Genomic DNA, 20119 nt, shown 5'->3' on the forward strand with positions numbered 1-20119 from the left:
TTTTTTTGGCTTTTACCGCTCCAAAATGTTGCCTTTTTTTTCCTGGAATATTGAGAAATAGTTTTTGATTGACTTTTGTTCTAGTAACGTTACAACTTGTTTGTTCATGAAGTCACTACTTTATCATAATACTAGGGATGTCCAATAATATCAAACTGCCGATATTATCGGCCGATAAATGCGTTAAAATGTAATATCGGAAATTATCGGTATCGTTTTTTTTATTATCGGTATCGTTTTTTTTTGTTGTTTTTTTTTTTTTTAATTAAATCAACATAAAAAACACAAGATACACTTACAATTAATGCACCAACCCAAAAAAACCTCCCTCCTCATTCACACAAAAGGGTTGTTTCTTTCTGTTATTAATATTCTGCTTCCTACATTATATATCAATATATATCAATACAGTCTGCAAGGGATACAGTCCGTAAGCACACATGATTGTGCGTGCTGCTGCTCCACTTTAACACTTAATTTTACTCATTTTCATTCATTACTAGTTTCTATGTAACTGTTTTTATATTGTTTTACTTTCTTTTTTATTCAAGAAAATGTTTTTAATTTATTTATCTTATTTTATTTTATAATTTTTTTTTAAAAGTACCTTATCTTCACCATACCTGGTTGTCCAAATTAGACATAATAATGTGTTCATTCCACGACTGTATATATCGGTAGTGAAGTGAAGTGAAGTGAATTACATTTTATATAGCGCTTTTTCTCAAGTGACTCAAAGCGCTTTACATAGTGAAACCCAATATCTAAGTTACATTCAAACCAGTGTGGGTGGCACTGGGAGCAGGTGGGTAAAGTGTAAGTGTCTTGCCCAAGGACACAACGGCAGTGACTAGGATGGCGGAAGCGGGGATCGAACCTGCAACCCTCAAGTTGCTGGCACGGCCGCTCTACCAACCGAACTATACCGCCCCGGTATCGGTAATTAAAGAGTTGGACAATATCGGATATCGGCAAAAAGCCATTATCGGACATCCCTACATAATACACATAATTTCCTACTTATTTTCTTCTAACTTCTGTTTTTTCATCATAAAATGTAAGAATTTATTGCCCTGAAACAACTTTTGTAGTAAAATAGCCACTTTTTTCCTGTCTTTTTTCCCAGTCATAATTCACTGCTTGAACGGCGTTTGACCCTCGCGGTGTGGTCTTGGCGGGATGACGGTAAGGCAATAATTGCCTCAGACATACTTGCAGGAAATGACCACTTATTGTCAGCGTTTACAAGCAGACGTGATTTGCGGGAAAAAGGAGCATGTGTTCATATCGCGCTGGGAGAGGGTCAGAATATTAGAAACAGCTCTGAGACGATGATGCAGTGCAAGATGGTGGCTGCGCTGCCATGGCAACTGGCTGTTTAGCTGGCCGTAAGACTCTTCAACGCATTATAATAATCCCCCCTAAAAATGGATTAACTGGCAATATAACAAAATAACATACTTCCATAAATGTGGATGCATATGCAAAAGTGCAATATATTTATCTGTACAGTAATCTATTTATATCTGCACCTTATTGCTCTTTTATCCTGCACTACCATGAGCTAATGCAACACAATTTTGTTCTTATCTGTACTGTAAAGTTCACATTTGAATGACAATAAAAGGAAGTCTAAGTCTGTTTAGAATACGGGAGCATGCAGTACATCAAGCTCTTATAAGTAGGGATGTCCGATAAATGCGTTAAAATGTAATATCGGAAATTATCGGTATCGTTTTTTTTTATTATCTGTATCGTTTTTTGTTTTTTTTATTAAATCAACATAAAAAACACAAGATACACTTACAATTGGTGCACCAACCCAAAAAAACTCCCTCCCCCATTTCTTTCTGTTATCAATATTCTGGTTCCTACATTATATATCAATATATATCAATACAGTCTGCAAGGGATACAGTCCGTAAGCACACATGATTGTGCGTGCTGCTGCTCCACTAATAGTACTAACCTTTAACAGTTAATTTTACTCATTTTCATTCATTACTAGTTTCTATGTAACTGTTTTTATATTGTTTTACTTTCTTTTTTATTCAAGAAAATGTTTTTAACTTAGTTATCTTATTTTATTATTATTTTTAAAAAGTACCTTATCTTCACCATACATGGTTGTCCAAATTAGGCATAAAAATTAGGGATGTCCGATAATGGCTTTTTGCCGATATACGATATTCCGATATTGTCCAACTCTTTAATTACAGATACCGATATCAACCGATACAGATATCAACCGATATATGCAGTCGTGGAATTAACACATTATTATGCCTAATTTGGACAACCAGGTATGGTGAAGATAAGGTACTTTTTAAAAATAATAATAAAATAAGATAACTAAATTAAAAACATTTTCTTGAATAAAAAAGAAAGTAAAACAATATAAAAACAGTTACATAGAAACTAGTAATGAATGAAAATGAGTAAAATGAAGTGTTAAAGGTTAGTACTATTAGTGGAGCAGCAGCACGCACAATCATGTGTGCTTACGGACTGTATCCCTTGCAGACTGTATTGATATATATTGATATATAATGTAGGAAGCAGAATATTAATAACAGAAAGAAATGGGGGGAGGGAGGTTTTTTGGCTTGGTGCACTAATTGTAAGTGTATCTTGTGTTTTTTATGTGGATTTAATAAAAAATAAAAAATAAATAAATAAAAAAACCGATACAGATAATAAAAAAAACGATACCGAAAATTTCCGATATTACATTTTAACGCATTTATCCGATGTCCGATAATATCGGCAGGCCGATATTATCGGACATCCCTAATAATAATGTGTTAATTCCACGACTGCATATATCGGTTGATATCGGTATCGGTTGATATCGGTATCGGTAATTAAAGAGTTGGACAATATCGGAATATCGGATATCGGCAAAAAGCCATTATCGGACATCCCTACTTATAAGTGTCTGCGCAATTGTCTGCAAACTACAGCTAGTATTGGTCAGATAATAGCTAACATGCTAACAACTAGCAGCAGTAAAAATAAAAATAACATTAAATAGCATCAAATAAATGTGTTAATTGAACCTTTAGTGGGCCTTAAAGGCCTACTGAAATGACATTTTCTGATTTAAACGGGGATAGCAGATCCATTCTATGTGTCATACTTGATCATTTCGCGATATTGCCATACTTTTGCTGAAAGGATTTAGTAGAGAAAATCGACGGATAAAGTGCTGATAAAAAAAGCCTTGCCTGTACCGGAAGTAGCGTGACGTCGCAGGTTGAAGGGCTGCTCACATTTCCCCATTGTTTACACCAGTAGCGAGAGCGATTCGGACAGAGAAAGCGACGATTACCCCATTAATTTGAGCCAGGATGAAAGATTCGTGGATGAGGAACGTGAGAGTGAAGGACTAGAGTGCAGTGAAGGATGTATCTTTTTTCGCTCTGACCGTAACTTAGGTACAAGCTGGCTCATTGGATTCCACACTTTCTCCTTTTTCTATTGTGGATCACGGATTTGTATTTTAAACCACCTGGGATACTATATCCTCTTGAAAATGAGAGTCGAGAACGCGAAATGGACATTCACAGTGACTTTTATCTCCACGACAATACATCGACGAAGCACTTTAGCTACGGAGCTAACGTGATAGCACATCTGGCTTAAATGCAGATAGAAACAAAAGAAATAAACCCCTGACTGGAAGGATAGACAGAAGATCAACAATACTATTAAACCATGTACATGTAACTACACGGTTAATGCTTTCCAACCTGGCGAAGCTTAACAATGCTATTGCTAACGACGCCATTGAAGCTAACTTAGCTACGGGACCTCACAGAGCTATGCTAAAAACATTAGCTATCCACCTACGCCAGCCAGCCCTCATCTGCTCATCAACACCCGTGCTCACCTGCGTTCCAGCGATCGACGGAGCGACGAAGGACTTCACCCGATCATCTGTGTGGTCGTCGGCTAGCGTCGGATAGCGTCGGCTAGCGCGTCTGCTATCCAAGTCAAAGTCCTCCTGGTTGTGTTGCTGCAGCCAGCCGCTAATACACCGATCCCACCTACAGCTTTCTTCTTTGCAGTCTCCATTGTTCATTAAACAAATTGCAAAAGATTCACCAACACAGATGTCCAGAATACTGTGGAATTATGTGGTGAAAACAGAGCTTTTTGTATTGTGATACAATGGTGTCTGAATACTTCCGTATCAACCATTGACGTCACGCGCATACGTCATCATACATAGACGCTTTCAAGTGGAAGTTTCCCGGGAAGTTTAAAATGTCACTTTATAAGTTAACCCGGCCGTATTGGCATGTGTTGCAATGTTAAGATTTCATCATTGATATATAAACTATCAGACTGCGTGGTCGCTAGTAGTGGCTTTCAGTAGGCCTTGAACATCAATGTTTTATGTGGTGGAGTCAAAAGTGTATGCACACTTTAGGAACAGTCTAATGTTTAAAAATGAATGAACAAACTGAAAGGCTCAAAATGTCCCAAAGGGTTTTCTCCTGGGACTCCACTGTAGTGACAATATCTTCATACTGATCCTGACTATGATGATAACTGGAAGGGTTTCTTTCACAGCACAAACATCATCATAGAAAATGTGTCTCCTTCGGATGAGTGCATATTTCCCCAGAGTCCTCCGTCACACCCACGTACGTCCCGCCCTAAGAGGACACCACCACACGGAACAACAGCACGTCACCGAGACCAGATGTTGGCGCCAACGTCATGAAACCTTCATGTAGGAAACATTGCTCACTTTCCCCGCACATCATCCTCCCTGCTAATGACCAAAGGACTGGTGTGGCCCTCGGGGGTCAGGGGGACTCCCATTGTGTGTGTGTGAAGACTTCCAGATGGATGCCATCTTGGGAAGGCCTCACCTGTCAGCTGCAGGTCTAACTGACTCCCCTCCTTCTACATGACTTTGTGCAGCGTCCTTCAAGAACATTTCCCATCTTCTTGGACTTCAAGAAGGTCTTACATGTCCTCGCCTCTCTTCTAGTCCCTCATCCCTGTAGACACTTCATGTCTCCACTTGGAAAGCACTGAGTCCAAAAATCAAAGCCTTCATTTGATTCAGTGGCCTAGTGGTTAGAGTGTCCGCCCTGAGATGGGGAGGTCGTGAGTTCGAACCCCGGCCGAGTCATACCAAAGACTATAAAAATGGGAGCCATTACCTCCCTGCTTGGCACTCAGCATCAAGGCTGGGAATTGGGGGTTAAATCACCAAAATGATTCCCGGGCGTGGCCACCGCTGCTGCTCAGTGCTCCCCTCACCTCCCAGGGGGTGATCAAGGGTGATGGGTCAAATGCAGAGAATAATTTCACCACACCTAGTGTGTGTGTGTGTGTGTGTGACTATCAGTGGTACTTTAACTTTAATTATAGCATTTTCTTTTTGTAGAATTGCCACTTTTTTTTTTAACAAGACTTTTGTTTCACAGTAAAATGATCTAAAACCTTGTAACATTTACAATTTTTACTTATTTTTTTAACTTGTTTTTCTTGTAAAATTGTGTCTTTTCTGTGTAATATTTATGCCTTATCACATTCTTCTCACAAAGTTACAACTGTTTTCATGATTTTTTAGCACTTTTTTTTTCCTCCGGTAAAATTATGACTTTTTTTCGGGCATAATTGCAACTTTTTATTGTAAAGTTATGACTTTTTATCGTTGCAAAGTTGGGTCGTCTTTTTTTGTCAAATGATGACTTTTTCTATTGTGACTTTGTCCTCTTAATACTTTGTTTTAATCATAGCATTTTATTTTTGTAGAATTGCCACTTTTTGTTGTAATTAGACTTTTGTTTCATATTAATATGATTTAAAACCTTGTAACATTTAGAATTTTTACTCTTTTTTTTTTTTTAAATGTTTGACTTTTTTTTCTTGTAAAATTGTGGCTTTTCTGTGTAATATTTATGCCTTATTTTTGGTATTACATGATTTTATCTAGCAACATTTGGCATTTTTTTCATGTCAATTAGTTTTGACTTATTAAAATGTATTTTCTGATTTGCCTAAAAAGCTGGGCAGGACATAAAAAAAATAAAATAAAAAAAATAAAATTTAAAAAATAAAATAAAATGTATTTTCATTAAGTTCATACTTTCATTAATGACTTAATTGTTTAATAAAAATATACTTTTTTTTCTTGTATGAAGTGAAACTTTTTAATTGTAGAATGATGTCTATTTTCTGGCATAATTGCAACTTTTTATTGTAAAGTTATGACTTTTTATCGTTGCAAAGTCGGGTCGTCTTTTTTTTGTCAAATGATGACTTTTTCTATTGTGACTTTGTCCTCTTAATACTTTTGTTTTAATCATAGCATTTTATTTTTGTAAAATTGCCACTTTGTTGTAATAAGACTTTTTGTTTCATATTAATATGATTTAAAAGATTGTAACATTTAGAAGTTTTACTCTTTTTTTTTTAAATGTTTGACTTTTTTTTCTTGTAAAATTGTGTTTTTTCTGTGTAATATTTATGCCTTATTTTTGGTATTAATACATTCAATTTATTTAGCAACATTTGGCATTTTTTTCATGTCAATTAGTTTTGACTTATTAAAATGTATTTTCGTTACGTTCAGACTTTCATTAATGACTTAATTGTTTAATAAAAAAATAAATTTTTTCTTGTATGAAATGAAACTTTTTAATTGTAAAATGATGTCTATTTTCTGGCATAATTGCAACTTTTTATTGTAAAGTTATGACTTTTTATCGTTGCAAAGTCGGGTCGTCTTTTTTGTCAAATGATGACTTTTTCTATTGTGACTTTGTCCTCTTAATACATTGTTTTAATCATAGCATTTTATTTTTGTAGAATTGCCACTTTTTGTTGTAATTAGACTTTTGTTTCATATTAATACGATTTAAAACCATTTTACTATTTTTTTTAAACATTTGACTTTTTTTCTTGTAAAATTGTGGTTTTTCTGTGTAATATTTATGCCTTATTTTTGTATTAATACATTAAATTTATTTTGCAACATTTGGCATTTTTTTTCATGTCAATTAGTTTTGACTTATTCAAATGTATTTTTGTTAAATTGATACTTTCATTAAAGGCCTACTGAAATGAATTTTTTTAATTTAAACGGGGATAGCAGATCTATTATATGTGTCATACTTGATCATTTTGCGATATTGCCATATTTTTGCTGAAAGGATTTAGTATAGAACAACGACGATAAAGATTGCAACTTTTGGTATCTGATAAAAAAAAAGGCTTGCACCTACCGGAAGTAGCGTGACGTAGTCAGTTGAACATATACGCAAAGTTCCCTATTGTTTACAATGATGGCCGCATGAAGTGAGAGAGATTCGGACCGAGAAAGCGACAATTTCCCCATTAATTTGAGCGAGGATGAAAGATTTGTGGATGAGTAAAGTGCAAGTGAAGGACTAGTGGGGAGTTGAAGCTATTCAGATAGGGAAGATGCTGTGAGAGCCGGGGGTGACCTGATATTCAGCTGGGAATGACTACAACAGTAAATAAACACAAGACATATATATACTCTATTAGCCACAACACAACCAGGCTTATATTTAATATGCCACAAATTAATCCTGCATAAAAACACCTGCGTGTTTGTTATGCTAGCTCCTAGCTCCTATGCTAGCTCCTAGCTCCATAGAACACGCCAATACAATTCAAACACCTGATCAACACACACAATCACTCAGCCCAAAAGACCGTTCACCTAACCCAAGGTTCATAAAGCTTATATATTTTTAAAAAGTTACGTACGTGACGCGCACATACGGTCAAGTTATCAAATGTTTAGCAGCCAAGGCTGCATACTCACGGTACCTGATATTCAGCTGGGAATGACTACAACAGTAAATAAACACAAGACATATATATACTCTATTAGCCACAACACAACCAGGCTTATATTTAATATGACACAAATTAATCCTGCATAAAAACACCTAGGTCTTTGTTATGCTAGCTCCTAGCTCCTCTGCTAGCTCCTAGCTCCATAGAACACGCCAATACAATTCAAACACCTGATCAACACACACAATCACTCAGCCCAAAAGACCGTTCACCTAACCCAAGGTTCATAAAGCTTATATATTTTAAAAAAGTTACGTACATACGCAAAAAAAAGTTGCGCACATACGGTCAAGCGATCAAATGTTTAGAAGCCAAAGCTGCATACTCACAGTAGCACGTCTGCGTCTTTGTCATCCAAATCAAAGTAATCCTGGTAAGAGTCTGTGTTGTCCCAGTTCTCTACAGGCGTCTGTGTATCCAAGTCAAAAGTCCTCCTGGTTAGAGTCTCTGTTATCCGAGTTCTTCCATCTTGACTGCATCTTTCGGGAATGTAAACAAAGAAGCGCCGGCTGTGTACTGTTGTTGCTGACTTCGTTCGAAAAATACGTCCATTTCGCACCGACAACTTTCTTCTTTGCTTGCTCAGCTTCCTTCTCCATAATGCAATGAACATGATTGAAACAGATTCACGAACACAGATGTCCAGAATACTGTGGAATTATGAAATGAAAACAGAGCTTTTTCGTATTGGCTTCAATGTGGAAGGCATACCCGTGTTCCCCGGGCTACGTCACGCGCATACGTCATCCTCAGAGGTGTTTCGAACCGGAAGTTTAGCGGCAAATTTAAAATGTCACTTTATAAGTTAACCCGGCCGTATTGGCATGTGTTATAATGTTAAGATTTCATCATTGATATATAAACTATCAGACTGCGTGGTCGGTAGTAGTGGCTTTCAGTAGGCCTTTAATGAATTAATTGTTTAATAAAAAAATACTTTTTTTCTTGTATGAAGTGAAACTTTTTAATTGTAAAATGATGTCTATTTTCTGGCATAATTGCAACTTTTTCTTGTAAAGTTATGACTTTTTATCGTTGCAAAGTTGGGTCGTTTTTTTTTTGTCAAATGATGACTTTCTATTGTGACTTTGCTTCTTAATACTTTGTTTTAATAAGCTTAAGTGTAATAAGACTTTTTGTTTCATATTAATATGATTTAAAAGATTGTAACATTTAGAAGTTTTTTTAATGTATTTTTTTTTTAATGTTTGACTTTTTTTCCTTGTAAAATTGTGTCTTTTCTGTGTAATATTTATGCCTTATCACATTCTTCTAACAAAGTTACAACTGTTTTCATGATTTTTTTAGCACTTTTTTTTTCCTCCGGTAAAATTATGACTTTTTTTCGGGCATAATTGCAACTTTTTATTGTAAAGTTATGACTTTTTATCGTTGCAAAGTCGGGTCGTCTTTTTTGTTAAGTGATGACTTTTTCTATTGTGACTTTGTCCTCTTAATACTTTGTTTTAATCATAGCATTTTATTTTTGTAGAATTGCCACTTTTTGTTGTAATTAGACTTTTGTTTCATATTAATATGATTTAAAACCTTGTAACATTTAGAAGTTTTTTTAATGTTTTTTTTTTTTAAAGTTTGACTTTTTTTCTTGTAAAATTGTGGCTTTTCTGTGTAATATTTATGCCTTATTTTTGGTATTACATGATTTTATTTAGCAACATTTGGCATTTTTTTCATGTCAATTAGTTTTGACTTATTAAAATGTATTTTTGTTAAGTTCAGACTTTCATTAATGACTTAATTGTTTAATAAAAAAATACTTTTTTTCTTGTGTGAAGTGAAACTTTTTAATTGTAGAATGATGTCTATTTTCTGGCATAATTGCAACTTTTTATTGTAAAGTTATGACTTTTTATCGTTGCAAAGTTGGGTCGTCTTTTTTGTCAAATGATGACTTTTTCTATTGTGACTTTGTCCTCTTAATACTTTTGTTTTAATCATAGCATTTTATTTTTGTAGAATTGCCACTTTTTGTTGTAATTAGACTTTTGTTTCATAGTAATATGATTTAAAACCTTTTTACTCTTTTTTTTTAACGTTTGACTTTTTTTTCTTGTAAAATTGTGGTTTTTCTGTGTAATATTTATGCCTTATTTTTGGTATTAATACATTAAATTTATTTAGCAACATTTGGCATTTTTTTTCATGTCAATTAGTTTTGACTTAGTAAAATGTATTTTTGTTAAATTCATACTTTCATTAATGACTTAATTGTTTAATAAAAAAATACTTTTTTTCTTGTATGAAGTGAAACTTTTTTTATTGTAGAATGATGTCTATTTTCTGGCATAATTGCAACTTTTTATTGTAAAGTTATGACTTTTTATCGTTGCAAAGTTGGGTCGTCTTTTTTTGTCAAATGATGACTTTCTATTGTGACTTTGCTTCTTAATACTTTGTTTTAATAAGTATAAGTGTAATAAGACTTTGTTTCATATTAATATGATTTAAAATCTTGTAACATTTAGAAGTTTTTCTTATGTATTTTTTTTTTAACGTTTGACTTTTTTTTCTTGTAAAATTGTGGCTTTTCTGTGTAATATTTATGCCTTATTTTTGGTATTACATGATTTTATTTAGCAACATTTGGCATTTTTTTCATGTAAATTAGTTTTTACTTATTAAAATGTATTTTCGTTAAGTTGAGACTTTTATTAATGACTTCATTGTTTAATAAATAACTACTTTTTTTCTTGTATGAAGTGAAACTTTTTTTATTGTAGAATAATGTCTATTTTCTGGCACAATTGCAACTTTTTCTTGGAACAAAAAAAGTAATTTCCCTTGTAAAGATGTTGACATTTTTTCTGGTAAAATTGTGACTTTTCTATGAAATATTACGCATGCCTTTTTATTGGGATTAATTTGTTTTATTTTGCTAAACTTGCTAAATTTGTCTTTACTTTTGTCTCATGTTTTTTTTTCTCTTTTGAGTTGTTTTGTTTTGCCAAAATGACCTCTCTTTTTATTAGAATTATGTCTTATTTTTGTAAAATGGTAACTTTTTCGTTTATTACAATTTCGTATTTCTTTTTTTAATTATAATTTTGGCTTTTCTCTCACAGAAAATGATATTTTCAGAGAATTGTGACGTTTTTATTCCTTTAAAATAATTATCTAATATGACTTTATTCTTCTAAAACTACATCAGTTCCTGTTAATACAACAACTTAATTTGACTGTTAATCTTAGTTCAAATGTTTTCATTTGACATTTTTCACTGCTAAACGTAGCCAAAGACCATCTTTATCTGTCTTGAAAGCACATTGTCATGTACATTGTGCCGACATGAAGACACATTCACTCCGTCAGCAGCCGTCATGTGACATCAGGCGACATCTCGGGATTGCGTCATCATACAACAATGCACAGTGATTAGTGATTTCATGGACATATCTCTCTGATTTTACGCTAATTCTCTTTTCCCGCTGAGCCAAAGTTCACTTATGGAAGGATAAGAAAAGATAGATTGGTTGCTCGACAGTTGTTTGTTTGTCGATGGTTTCAATGATCACCGTTATCTTCAAATTAGCAATAGACCCTTTTTCCCGCTGATGTATGTGAGTGCACACTTGCCAACCCTCCCGTTTTTAGCGGGAGAATCCCGGTATTCAGCGCCTCTCCCGACAACCTCCCGGCAGAGATTTTCTCCCGACAAACTCCCGGTATTCAGCCGGAGCTGGAGGCCACGCCCCCTCCAGCTCAATGCGGACCTGAGTGGGGACAGCCTGTTCTCACGTCCGCTTTCCCACAATATAAACAGCTTGCCTGCCCAAAGACGTCATAACATCTAGGGCTTTTAGAGAGTGCACAACTGCGCACACAACAAGGAGACGAAGCAGAAGAACGAGGAAATTACAGACATGGCGGCCGAAATGATATACTCATCATGAACGGAGGAGTTAAACAGGACAATACTGCCATCTAATGGATAGCTACCGGAACACTGAAATTCAAGTATTTTTTTTTTTTATATTGAAATAAAATAAATATATATATATATATATATATATATATATAGCTAGAATTCACTGAAAGTCAAGTATTTCATACATATACATAAATATATATATATATATATATATATATATATATATATATATATATATATATATATATATATAGCTAGAATTCAATGAAAGTCAATTATTTCATATATATATATATATATATATATATATATGTATATATATATATATATATATGTATATGTGTATATATATATATATATATATATATATATATATATATATATATATATATATATATATATATATATATATATATATATATATATATATATATATATATATATATATATATATATATATATATATATATATATATATATATATGTGTGGGAAAAAAATCACAAGACTATTTCATCTCTACAGGCCTGTTTCATGAGGGGTTTCCTCAATCCTCAGGAGATTTTTTTTAATCCTGAGGATTGAGGAAACCCCTCATGAAACAGGCCTGTAGAGATGAAATAGTCTTGTGATTTTTTTCCCACACATACATATTACGCTCTACCACGGTATCGAGCACTATTTTTTGGATAATCTAATTAAGACATATATATATATATATATATATATATATATATATATATATATATATATATATATATATATATATATATATATATATATATATATATATATATATATATATATATATATAAATGAAATATATATGAAATACTCGAGTTGGTGAATTCTAGCTGTAAATAACCACGCCCCCCGCCCCCAACCACCCCACCCAAGCTCTGACTGGTAAAAAGTTGCTTTGGGCCTCCCCACCTGTCTTGAGACTCGGAACATAAGACGGCCAGTATTTTGTAGACTTTTTCTAGGGAAAAAGGTTTTACCTTTAGGGCGATATGATGATAAAATTGCAAAAAGGATTAGTGAGAATCCTGTAATGTGGATGCTTGTGACATCAGACCGGATAAAGCAGCTATAGAAAGTGAATGGATGGTGACTTTTTAACACCTCATGACTTTACTGGTTGGGTTGGAACTAAGAAACATGACCTCTGTCGCCTTGATCTGGGGCCGTACTTATCAAGCTTATTAGAATGACTCCTAAGAAGTCTGCTAAGAGTTGACTTAAGAGTAAATCAATTCTTCGCTGAAAGCTGCACTTAAAAGTTAGTTATCAAGCGTCTTACTCACACTTTCAGCGAAGTGTAGGACTGAATCTTAAGTGTCACACTCAGAGCTGAATTACGACATTACTATGTGCCGTAAACGCAATTTTAGGTGACGTCATTTCTGTGTCCATAGAAATGACCAATCACGGAAGGGAATCCGTTGTCTAAGAATAAAGAAATATCTTGGAAATATTTAAGTGGACAATGGGAGTGTATATTTTGACAATAAACTATGTAAAGTGCCTTTGAGTTTTTAGAAAAGCGCTATATAAATAAAATGTATTATTATTATTATTATTAAACTACAAAATAATACAAAACAAACTAGTCCCCGCCGGCACTCACGCTACCGCTCCCTCTCTTCTCTCGCCCACACACTCACTGACGTCACTCACCTCACGGCCACACACATACGCTACTGTCATAACATTTTCTTTCCAATTCATTAATTAGGCAACTAATTTGAAACTAGTGTGGGTGGCTCTATATATACTAGCCCACTGCATACACATGCAGAAATCAACAAGGAATCGAAAAGTATTAAATCTGTGACAAAAATAATATCCGCTCTGTCTAAACGATACCGTTTGATCAGCTGCTCATCATCAAAAAAACAAAAACATTGTTCCGTTCCCTGAATGTTCGCGCACGTTTCTCTCGCCTCAGTGCCATCCCCTGCTGGCAACTCCTAACCACTTAAGACACCTCTGAAGGTCTCTTAAATATCGTGGAGAGTAGGAGTGATTCTTAGACTTAAGAACGTTGATAAAAAGCTTTTATTCTTAAGTTTGAGAGTAGGACTAAATTTTGCAAATTCTCAGGACTTAAGTGTAAAATGGCACTCTAAGAAGCTTGATAAGTACGGCCCCTGGACTTGTGTTGTCCCCATACCAATATTTTGGTACTTTTCTAAATAAGGGTGACCACAAAAAATGTCATTATTGGCTTTATTTTAACAAAAAATCTTAGGGTACATGAAACATATGTTTATTATTGTCATTTAGTCCTTAAATAACTTGTCTTTTAGTAGTAAGTAAACAAACAAAGACTCCTAATTAGTCTATGCAGTAACATATTGTGTCATTTATACACCTATTATTTTGTACACATTATAAAGGACAAACTGTAAAAATTGATTATTAATCTACTTGTTTATTTACTGTTAATATCTGCTTACTTTCTCTTTCAACATGTTCTATCTACACTTCTGTTCAAATGTAATAATCACTTATTCTCCTTTTCTTTGATACTTGACATTAGTTTTGGATGATACCACACATTTAGGTATGGATCATGTCGATACCAAGTAGTTACAGGATCATACATTGGTCATATTCAAAGTCCAGGGACGTATTTACTGACTTTATAAACATCTAATTTTTTCTTTAAATGAAAGAAGATGGCGTGTTCCAAAAAAATAGACAAAAACACGAGATACGCTCCTGTACTTGGTATCATTACAGTGGATGTCAGGTGTAGATCCACCAATGGCGTTTGTTTACATTTTGACGCCGGTGAGCTACAGTGAGTAGCGAAGCATGTTTAGCTATTCCTCGTCCTGCAGTGATAATGATACTTGTAAGAAACTTACTTTGTCGCCATGGAGACCAGGATTAGTGATTTAGAAGTAGTTTTTAAGCCAAAATGCATCCATTTTCCTTTTTCTGTCTACACACTGTGTCTGCTTGTATGTAGTCAGTGATTGTGCGCTGCCGAACATGCTCCTCTGCTCATAAACCAGCAATATCACGATGATAAGACGACGGAGGGTCAGGGGGATGGCGGAACGGTACTTTTCAGAGGCGGTATAGTACCAAATATGATTCATTATTACCGTGGTACTATATTTACTGTACAACCCTAATCTGGAGCTAAAATGGATACTTAAAAGTCTATTTCCACCAAGCACTACTGGTCAGAAGTAAATACCAAAGTAAGAGTACTTTCTTTGGGTCCCACAAAGAACTCCCAGCCACGGATTCATTCCAAAGAATCCTAACCCTTCCTCATTTTGAACAGCAAGCAGTTTTGAGGGACTAGTTCTGGAAGTTCCCATTCCGTTCCCCCACTCAGCTGGCCATTGTCCAGGCTCTGACAAGAGGGAGGCACCGACAATGGGGGGCCCGAGATGATGACATCACGGCTTAGGGCGGTCCACCACGCATCTGGTCCTGGGAGTGGAGGCACTCTTTTCTCGCCAAACCCCCACACCTTTTTTTTTGTTTTTATCCATCAAGACCAGCTCCAGTGGTGAGTCAAGGCCCTTAATGAGGACCAGACCCCGACTTGTCAGGCTGAGGTCACCCTACGGGAATCTGTGGTGTGTGCAGCATGTGTGTGTGTGTTCTTGTATTTCTAACCTTCTTGAGACATCAACAAGGAAAAGTAGCTTCCATATGAGGACGGGTGAACAAGTTAGGACCGAAATCATGGTACCAAAACAATCAAACAATTAAATAAAACATTTATATAGAGACATACTGTAATAACTTCAGGGTTTCCCACACATTCATTTATTTATTTGTGGCGGCCCGCCACAAAAGAATTATGTCTGCCACAAATTAAAAAAAATAAAATATAAAATAAAATAAAAAATAATAATAATAATATTTATTTTTTATTTTTTTTGTCCTCTCCAGCAAATCATATAGTTGATGTAGATGCCCGTATCGGCTGTCCAGATTGACTTTACAAAAGAGAAGTGTAGGATACTTCTCTTGTTGCCTTATTTGTATTTGACCACTACTGTTTTCTGTTTATTTGTTACTGACTGTGGCAGGACACCTCTGCCTCTGTTTCACTTTATGTTGCTGGTAAATAATATGGTTGTAGTAGTAGGCTTAAGTTAAATTATTTAGTATGCACTAATTAAAGGGGCAGAGCTTTAAGAGACATTTTAGCTTTTATATTTTTATAAGATATGTTTTTTGTAAGAACCACAATTGATAAATATATTTCAGTGAATAACTTATTGTTCAAATCTGTATATAAATATGTACATAAAGTGTTGTAATTATATTGTAAAATGGATGGATGGACGTTTAAAACAAAACTGTTATTAATTAGTAAGGATACATTTTTTGAGCCTTTTTAGAGATAATCAAATCATTGTAGTAAATTATGCAAATTACTCGATGATGTCATGGTGACCACGCCCATAGCCACGCCCCCACCGCCGCAGGTATCTCGGCAGTTTATGGGAAACACTGCACTTGAAGTAAATAATGAAGATTAAAATTCAATTATAAACACAAAAATAAAAAATTTACTAAAAGCTTACCTTTTTTATATTTGCATAGTATGTATATATTATTAATGTTGTAAATACACATCTTTACGTATCTAGAAAGGCTGGTCCTAAAGAGGTAGGCATTTTTTGGAGGTCTCAAGAAGGTAACAAATACACAAATAAGTGTGTGTGTGTTCTTGTATTTCTACCCTTCTTGAGACATCAAGGAAAAGTAGCTTCCATATGAGGAGGTGTGAACAAGTTAGGACATAAATGATGGTCCCAATACAGAAAAGCATTGCATGTAATAGAGAGCCAAATACTAGAGTCCGTGAACATTGCTCCAAAGTCAGGATTTTTTTTGTGTGCATACAAAAGTAAACACTGACAGGTGCAAAGGCAGCAATGTATGATGAAACAAGACGGCAGCTAAAGAAGGACTTCCCTATTCATCCCCGGAAAAACCCACCAGGTGAACAGCTGATTTGACCACTTCTGGTGCTGACGTAAGACAAGCCATATGTGAGCATAGGATGAAGAAATACGCTACGCTACTAAGACTATGGTGGCCATTAACAGTTAGCTTCTACAGCTGGGTTGCCCAAAGTGCAGCACAGGGGCCATCTGTGGTCCCTGACTCCTTTGTCATCGGCCTTAAGCACATTACAAAAAACAAAAAAATTGAGATCTCATTAGCACCCCTGGTGGTGACATCTATCAAAATGAGGGTGGTCCCAAAAAGGAGGGATTTTTCAAATTGACTGTGTGTCGCTTTTAAAAGTGCTCCCCCTCTGGTCAACATATGAAATAACAAGTGTGTGTAAGAAAGTGAAATGCGCCCCCTTTGGCCAAAATTAATCAAATAAATAAAAATAAATATGTTTACAGAGACATACTGTAGTAACTTGAAGTAAATAATGATGATTAAAAATCAATTATAAACACAAAAATAAAAAATTAACTAAAAGCTTATCTTTTTTATATTTGCATAGTATGTGTATATTATTAATGTTGTAAATACACATCTTTACATATCTAGAAAGGCTGCTCCTAAAGAGGTAGGCATTTTTCGGAGATCTCAAGAAGGTAACAAATACACGTATGTGTGTTTTCTTTTATTTCTACCAGGGCTGCAACAAATAATCGATTAAAATCGATTATTAAAATAGTTGCCGATTAATTTAGTCATCGATTCGTTGGATCTATGCTATGCACATGCGCAGAGGTTTTTATTTTTTATTTTTTCAATACATTTTTTTTTTTTTTTTATAAACCTTTATTTATAAACTGCAACATTTACAAACAGCTGAGAAACAATAATCAAAATAAGTATGGTGCCAGTATGCTGTTTTTTCCCAATAAAATACTGGATAGGATAGAAATGTAGTTTGTCTCTTTTATCCGATTATTAATCGATTAATCGAAATAATAATCGACAGACTAATCGATGATCAAATTAATCGTTAGTTGCAGCCCTAATTTCTACCCTTCTTGAGACATCAACAAGGAAAAGTAGCTTCCATATGAGGACATAAATCATGGTCCCAATAACATTGCGTCTAATAGACAATGTCTCATTAGCACCCCTGCTGGTGACATCTATCAAAATGAGGGTGGTCCCAAAAAGGAGGGATTTTTCAAATTGACTGTGTGTCGCTTTTAAAATGCTCCCCCCTCTGGTCAACATATGAAATAACAAGTGTGTGTAAGAAAGTGAAATGTGCCCCCTTTGGCCAAAATTAATCAAATAAATACAAATAAATATGTTTATAGAGACATACTGTAATAACTTGAAGTAAATAATGACGATTAAAAATCAATTATAAACACAAAAATAAAAAATTAACTAAAAGCTTATCTTTTTTATATTTGCATAGTATGTATATATTATTAATGTTGTAAATACACATCTTTATATATCTAGAAAGGCTGGTCCTAAAGAGGTAGGCATTTTAGGAGGTCTCAAGCAGGTAACAAATACACGTATGTGTGTGTGTGTTTTCTTGTATTTCTACTAGGGCTGCAACAAATAATCGATTAAAATCGATTATTAAAATAGTTGCCGATTAATTTAGTCATCGATTCGTTGGATCTATGCTATGCACATGCGCAGAGGTTGTTTTTTTCCATTTTTTCAATACATTTTTAATTTTTTTAAATAAACCTTTATTTATAAACTGCAACATGTACAAACAACTGAGAAACAATAATCAAAATAAGTATGGTGCCAGTATGCTGTTTTTTCCCAGTAAAATACTGGATGTAGTTTGTCTCTTTTATCCGATTATTAATCGATTAATCGAAGTAATAATCGACAGATGAATCTATTATCAAATTAATCGTTAGTTGCAGCCCTAATTTCTATTCTTCTTGAGACAACAAGGAAAAGTAGCTTCCATATGAGGACATAAATCATGGTCCCAATAACATTGCATCTAATAGACAATGTCTCATTAGCACCCCTGCTGGTGACATCTATCAAAATGAGGGTGGTCCCAAAAAGGAGGGATTTTTCAAATTGACTGTGTGTCGCTTTTAAAAGTGCTCCCCCCTCTGGTCAACATATGAAATAACAAGTGTGTGTAAGAAATTGAAATGCGCCCCCTTTGGCCAAAATTAATTAAATAAATACAAATAAATATGTTTATAGAGACATACTGTAATAACTTGAAGTAAATAATGATGATTAAAAATCAATTATAAACACAAAAATAAAAAATTAACTAAAAGCTTATCTTTTTATATTTGCATAGTATGTATATATTATTAATGTTGTAAATACACATCTTTATATATCTAGAAAGGCTGGTCCTAAAGAGGGAGGCATTTTAGGAGGTCTCAAGAAGGTAACAAATACACGTATGTGTGTGTGTGTTTTCTTGTATTTCTACTAGGGCTGCAACAAATAATCGATTAAAATCGATTATTAAAATAGTTGCCGATTAATTTAGTCATCGATTCGTTGGATCTATGCTATGCACATGTGCAGAGGTTTTTATTTTTTATTTTTTCAATACATTTTTTAATATTTTTTTATAAACCTTTATTTATAAACTGCAACATTTACAAACAGCTGAGAAACAATAATCAAAATAAGTATGGTGCAAATATGCTGTTTTTTTCCCAATAAAATACTGGATAGGATAGAAAGGTAGTTTGTCTCTTTTATCCGATTATTAATCGAAGTAATAATCAACAGACTAATCTATTATCAAATTAATCGTTAGTTGCAGCCCTAATTTCTACCCTTCTTGAGACATCAACAAGGAAAAGTAGCTTCCATGTGAGGACATAAATCATGGTCCCAATAACATTGCATCTAATAGACAATGTCTCATTAGCACCCCTGCTGGTGACATCTATCAAAATGAGGGTGGTCCCAAAAAGGAGGGATTTTTCAAATTGACTGTGTGTCGCTTTTAAAAGTGCTCCCCCCTCTGGTCAACATATGAAATAAGTGTGTGTAAGAAATTGAAATGCGCCCCCTTTTGGCCAAAATTAATCAAATAAATACAAATAAATATGTTTATAGAGACATACTGTAATAACTTGAAGTAAATAATGACGATTAAAAATCAATTATAAACACAAAAATAAAAAATTAACTAAAAGCTTATCTTTTTTATATTTGCATAGTATGTGTATATTATTAATGTTGTAAATACACATCTTTATATATCTAGAAAGGCTGGTCCTAAAGAGGTAGGCATTTTTCGGAGATCTCAAGAAGGTAACAAATACACGTATGTGTGTGTGTGTTTTCTTTTATTTCTACCAGGGCTGCAACAAATCGATTAAAATCGATTATTAAAATAGTTGCCGATTAATTTAGTCATCGATTCGTTGGATCTATGCTATGCACAT

At 34.2% G+C, this 20119-nt stretch overlaps 1 protein-coding gene and 1 long non-coding RNA gene across 3 annotated transcripts in view; one reads left to right on the plus strand and one right to left on the minus strand.

Annotated features, from left to right (window-relative positions):
* The window catches only part of LOC133631501 (uncharacterized), a 9736-nt gene extending 3837 nt beyond the window's left edge, over positions 1-5899 (plus strand). The window contains exons 2-3 of the long non-coding RNA XR_009821476.1: positions 1127-1185; positions 4634-5899. This is a non-coding gene — a long non-coding RNA (uncharacterized LOC133631501). The remainder of the gene's footprint in view (positions 1-1126; positions 1186-4633) is intronic.
* emilin2a (elastin microfibril interfacer 2a) overlaps positions 1-20119 on the minus strand; it is a 60445-nt gene that overhangs the window by 12967 nt on the left and 27359 nt on the right. The window lies entirely within an intron of this gene.

The sequence above is a fragment of the Entelurus aequoreus genome, linkage group LG16, assembly GCF_033978785.1.
Source record: "Entelurus aequoreus isolate RoL-2023_Sb linkage group LG16, RoL_Eaeq_v1.1, whole genome shotgun sequence".
Taxonomy (NCBI): Eukaryota; Metazoa; Chordata; class Actinopteri; order Syngnathiformes; family Syngnathidae; genus Entelurus; species Entelurus aequoreus.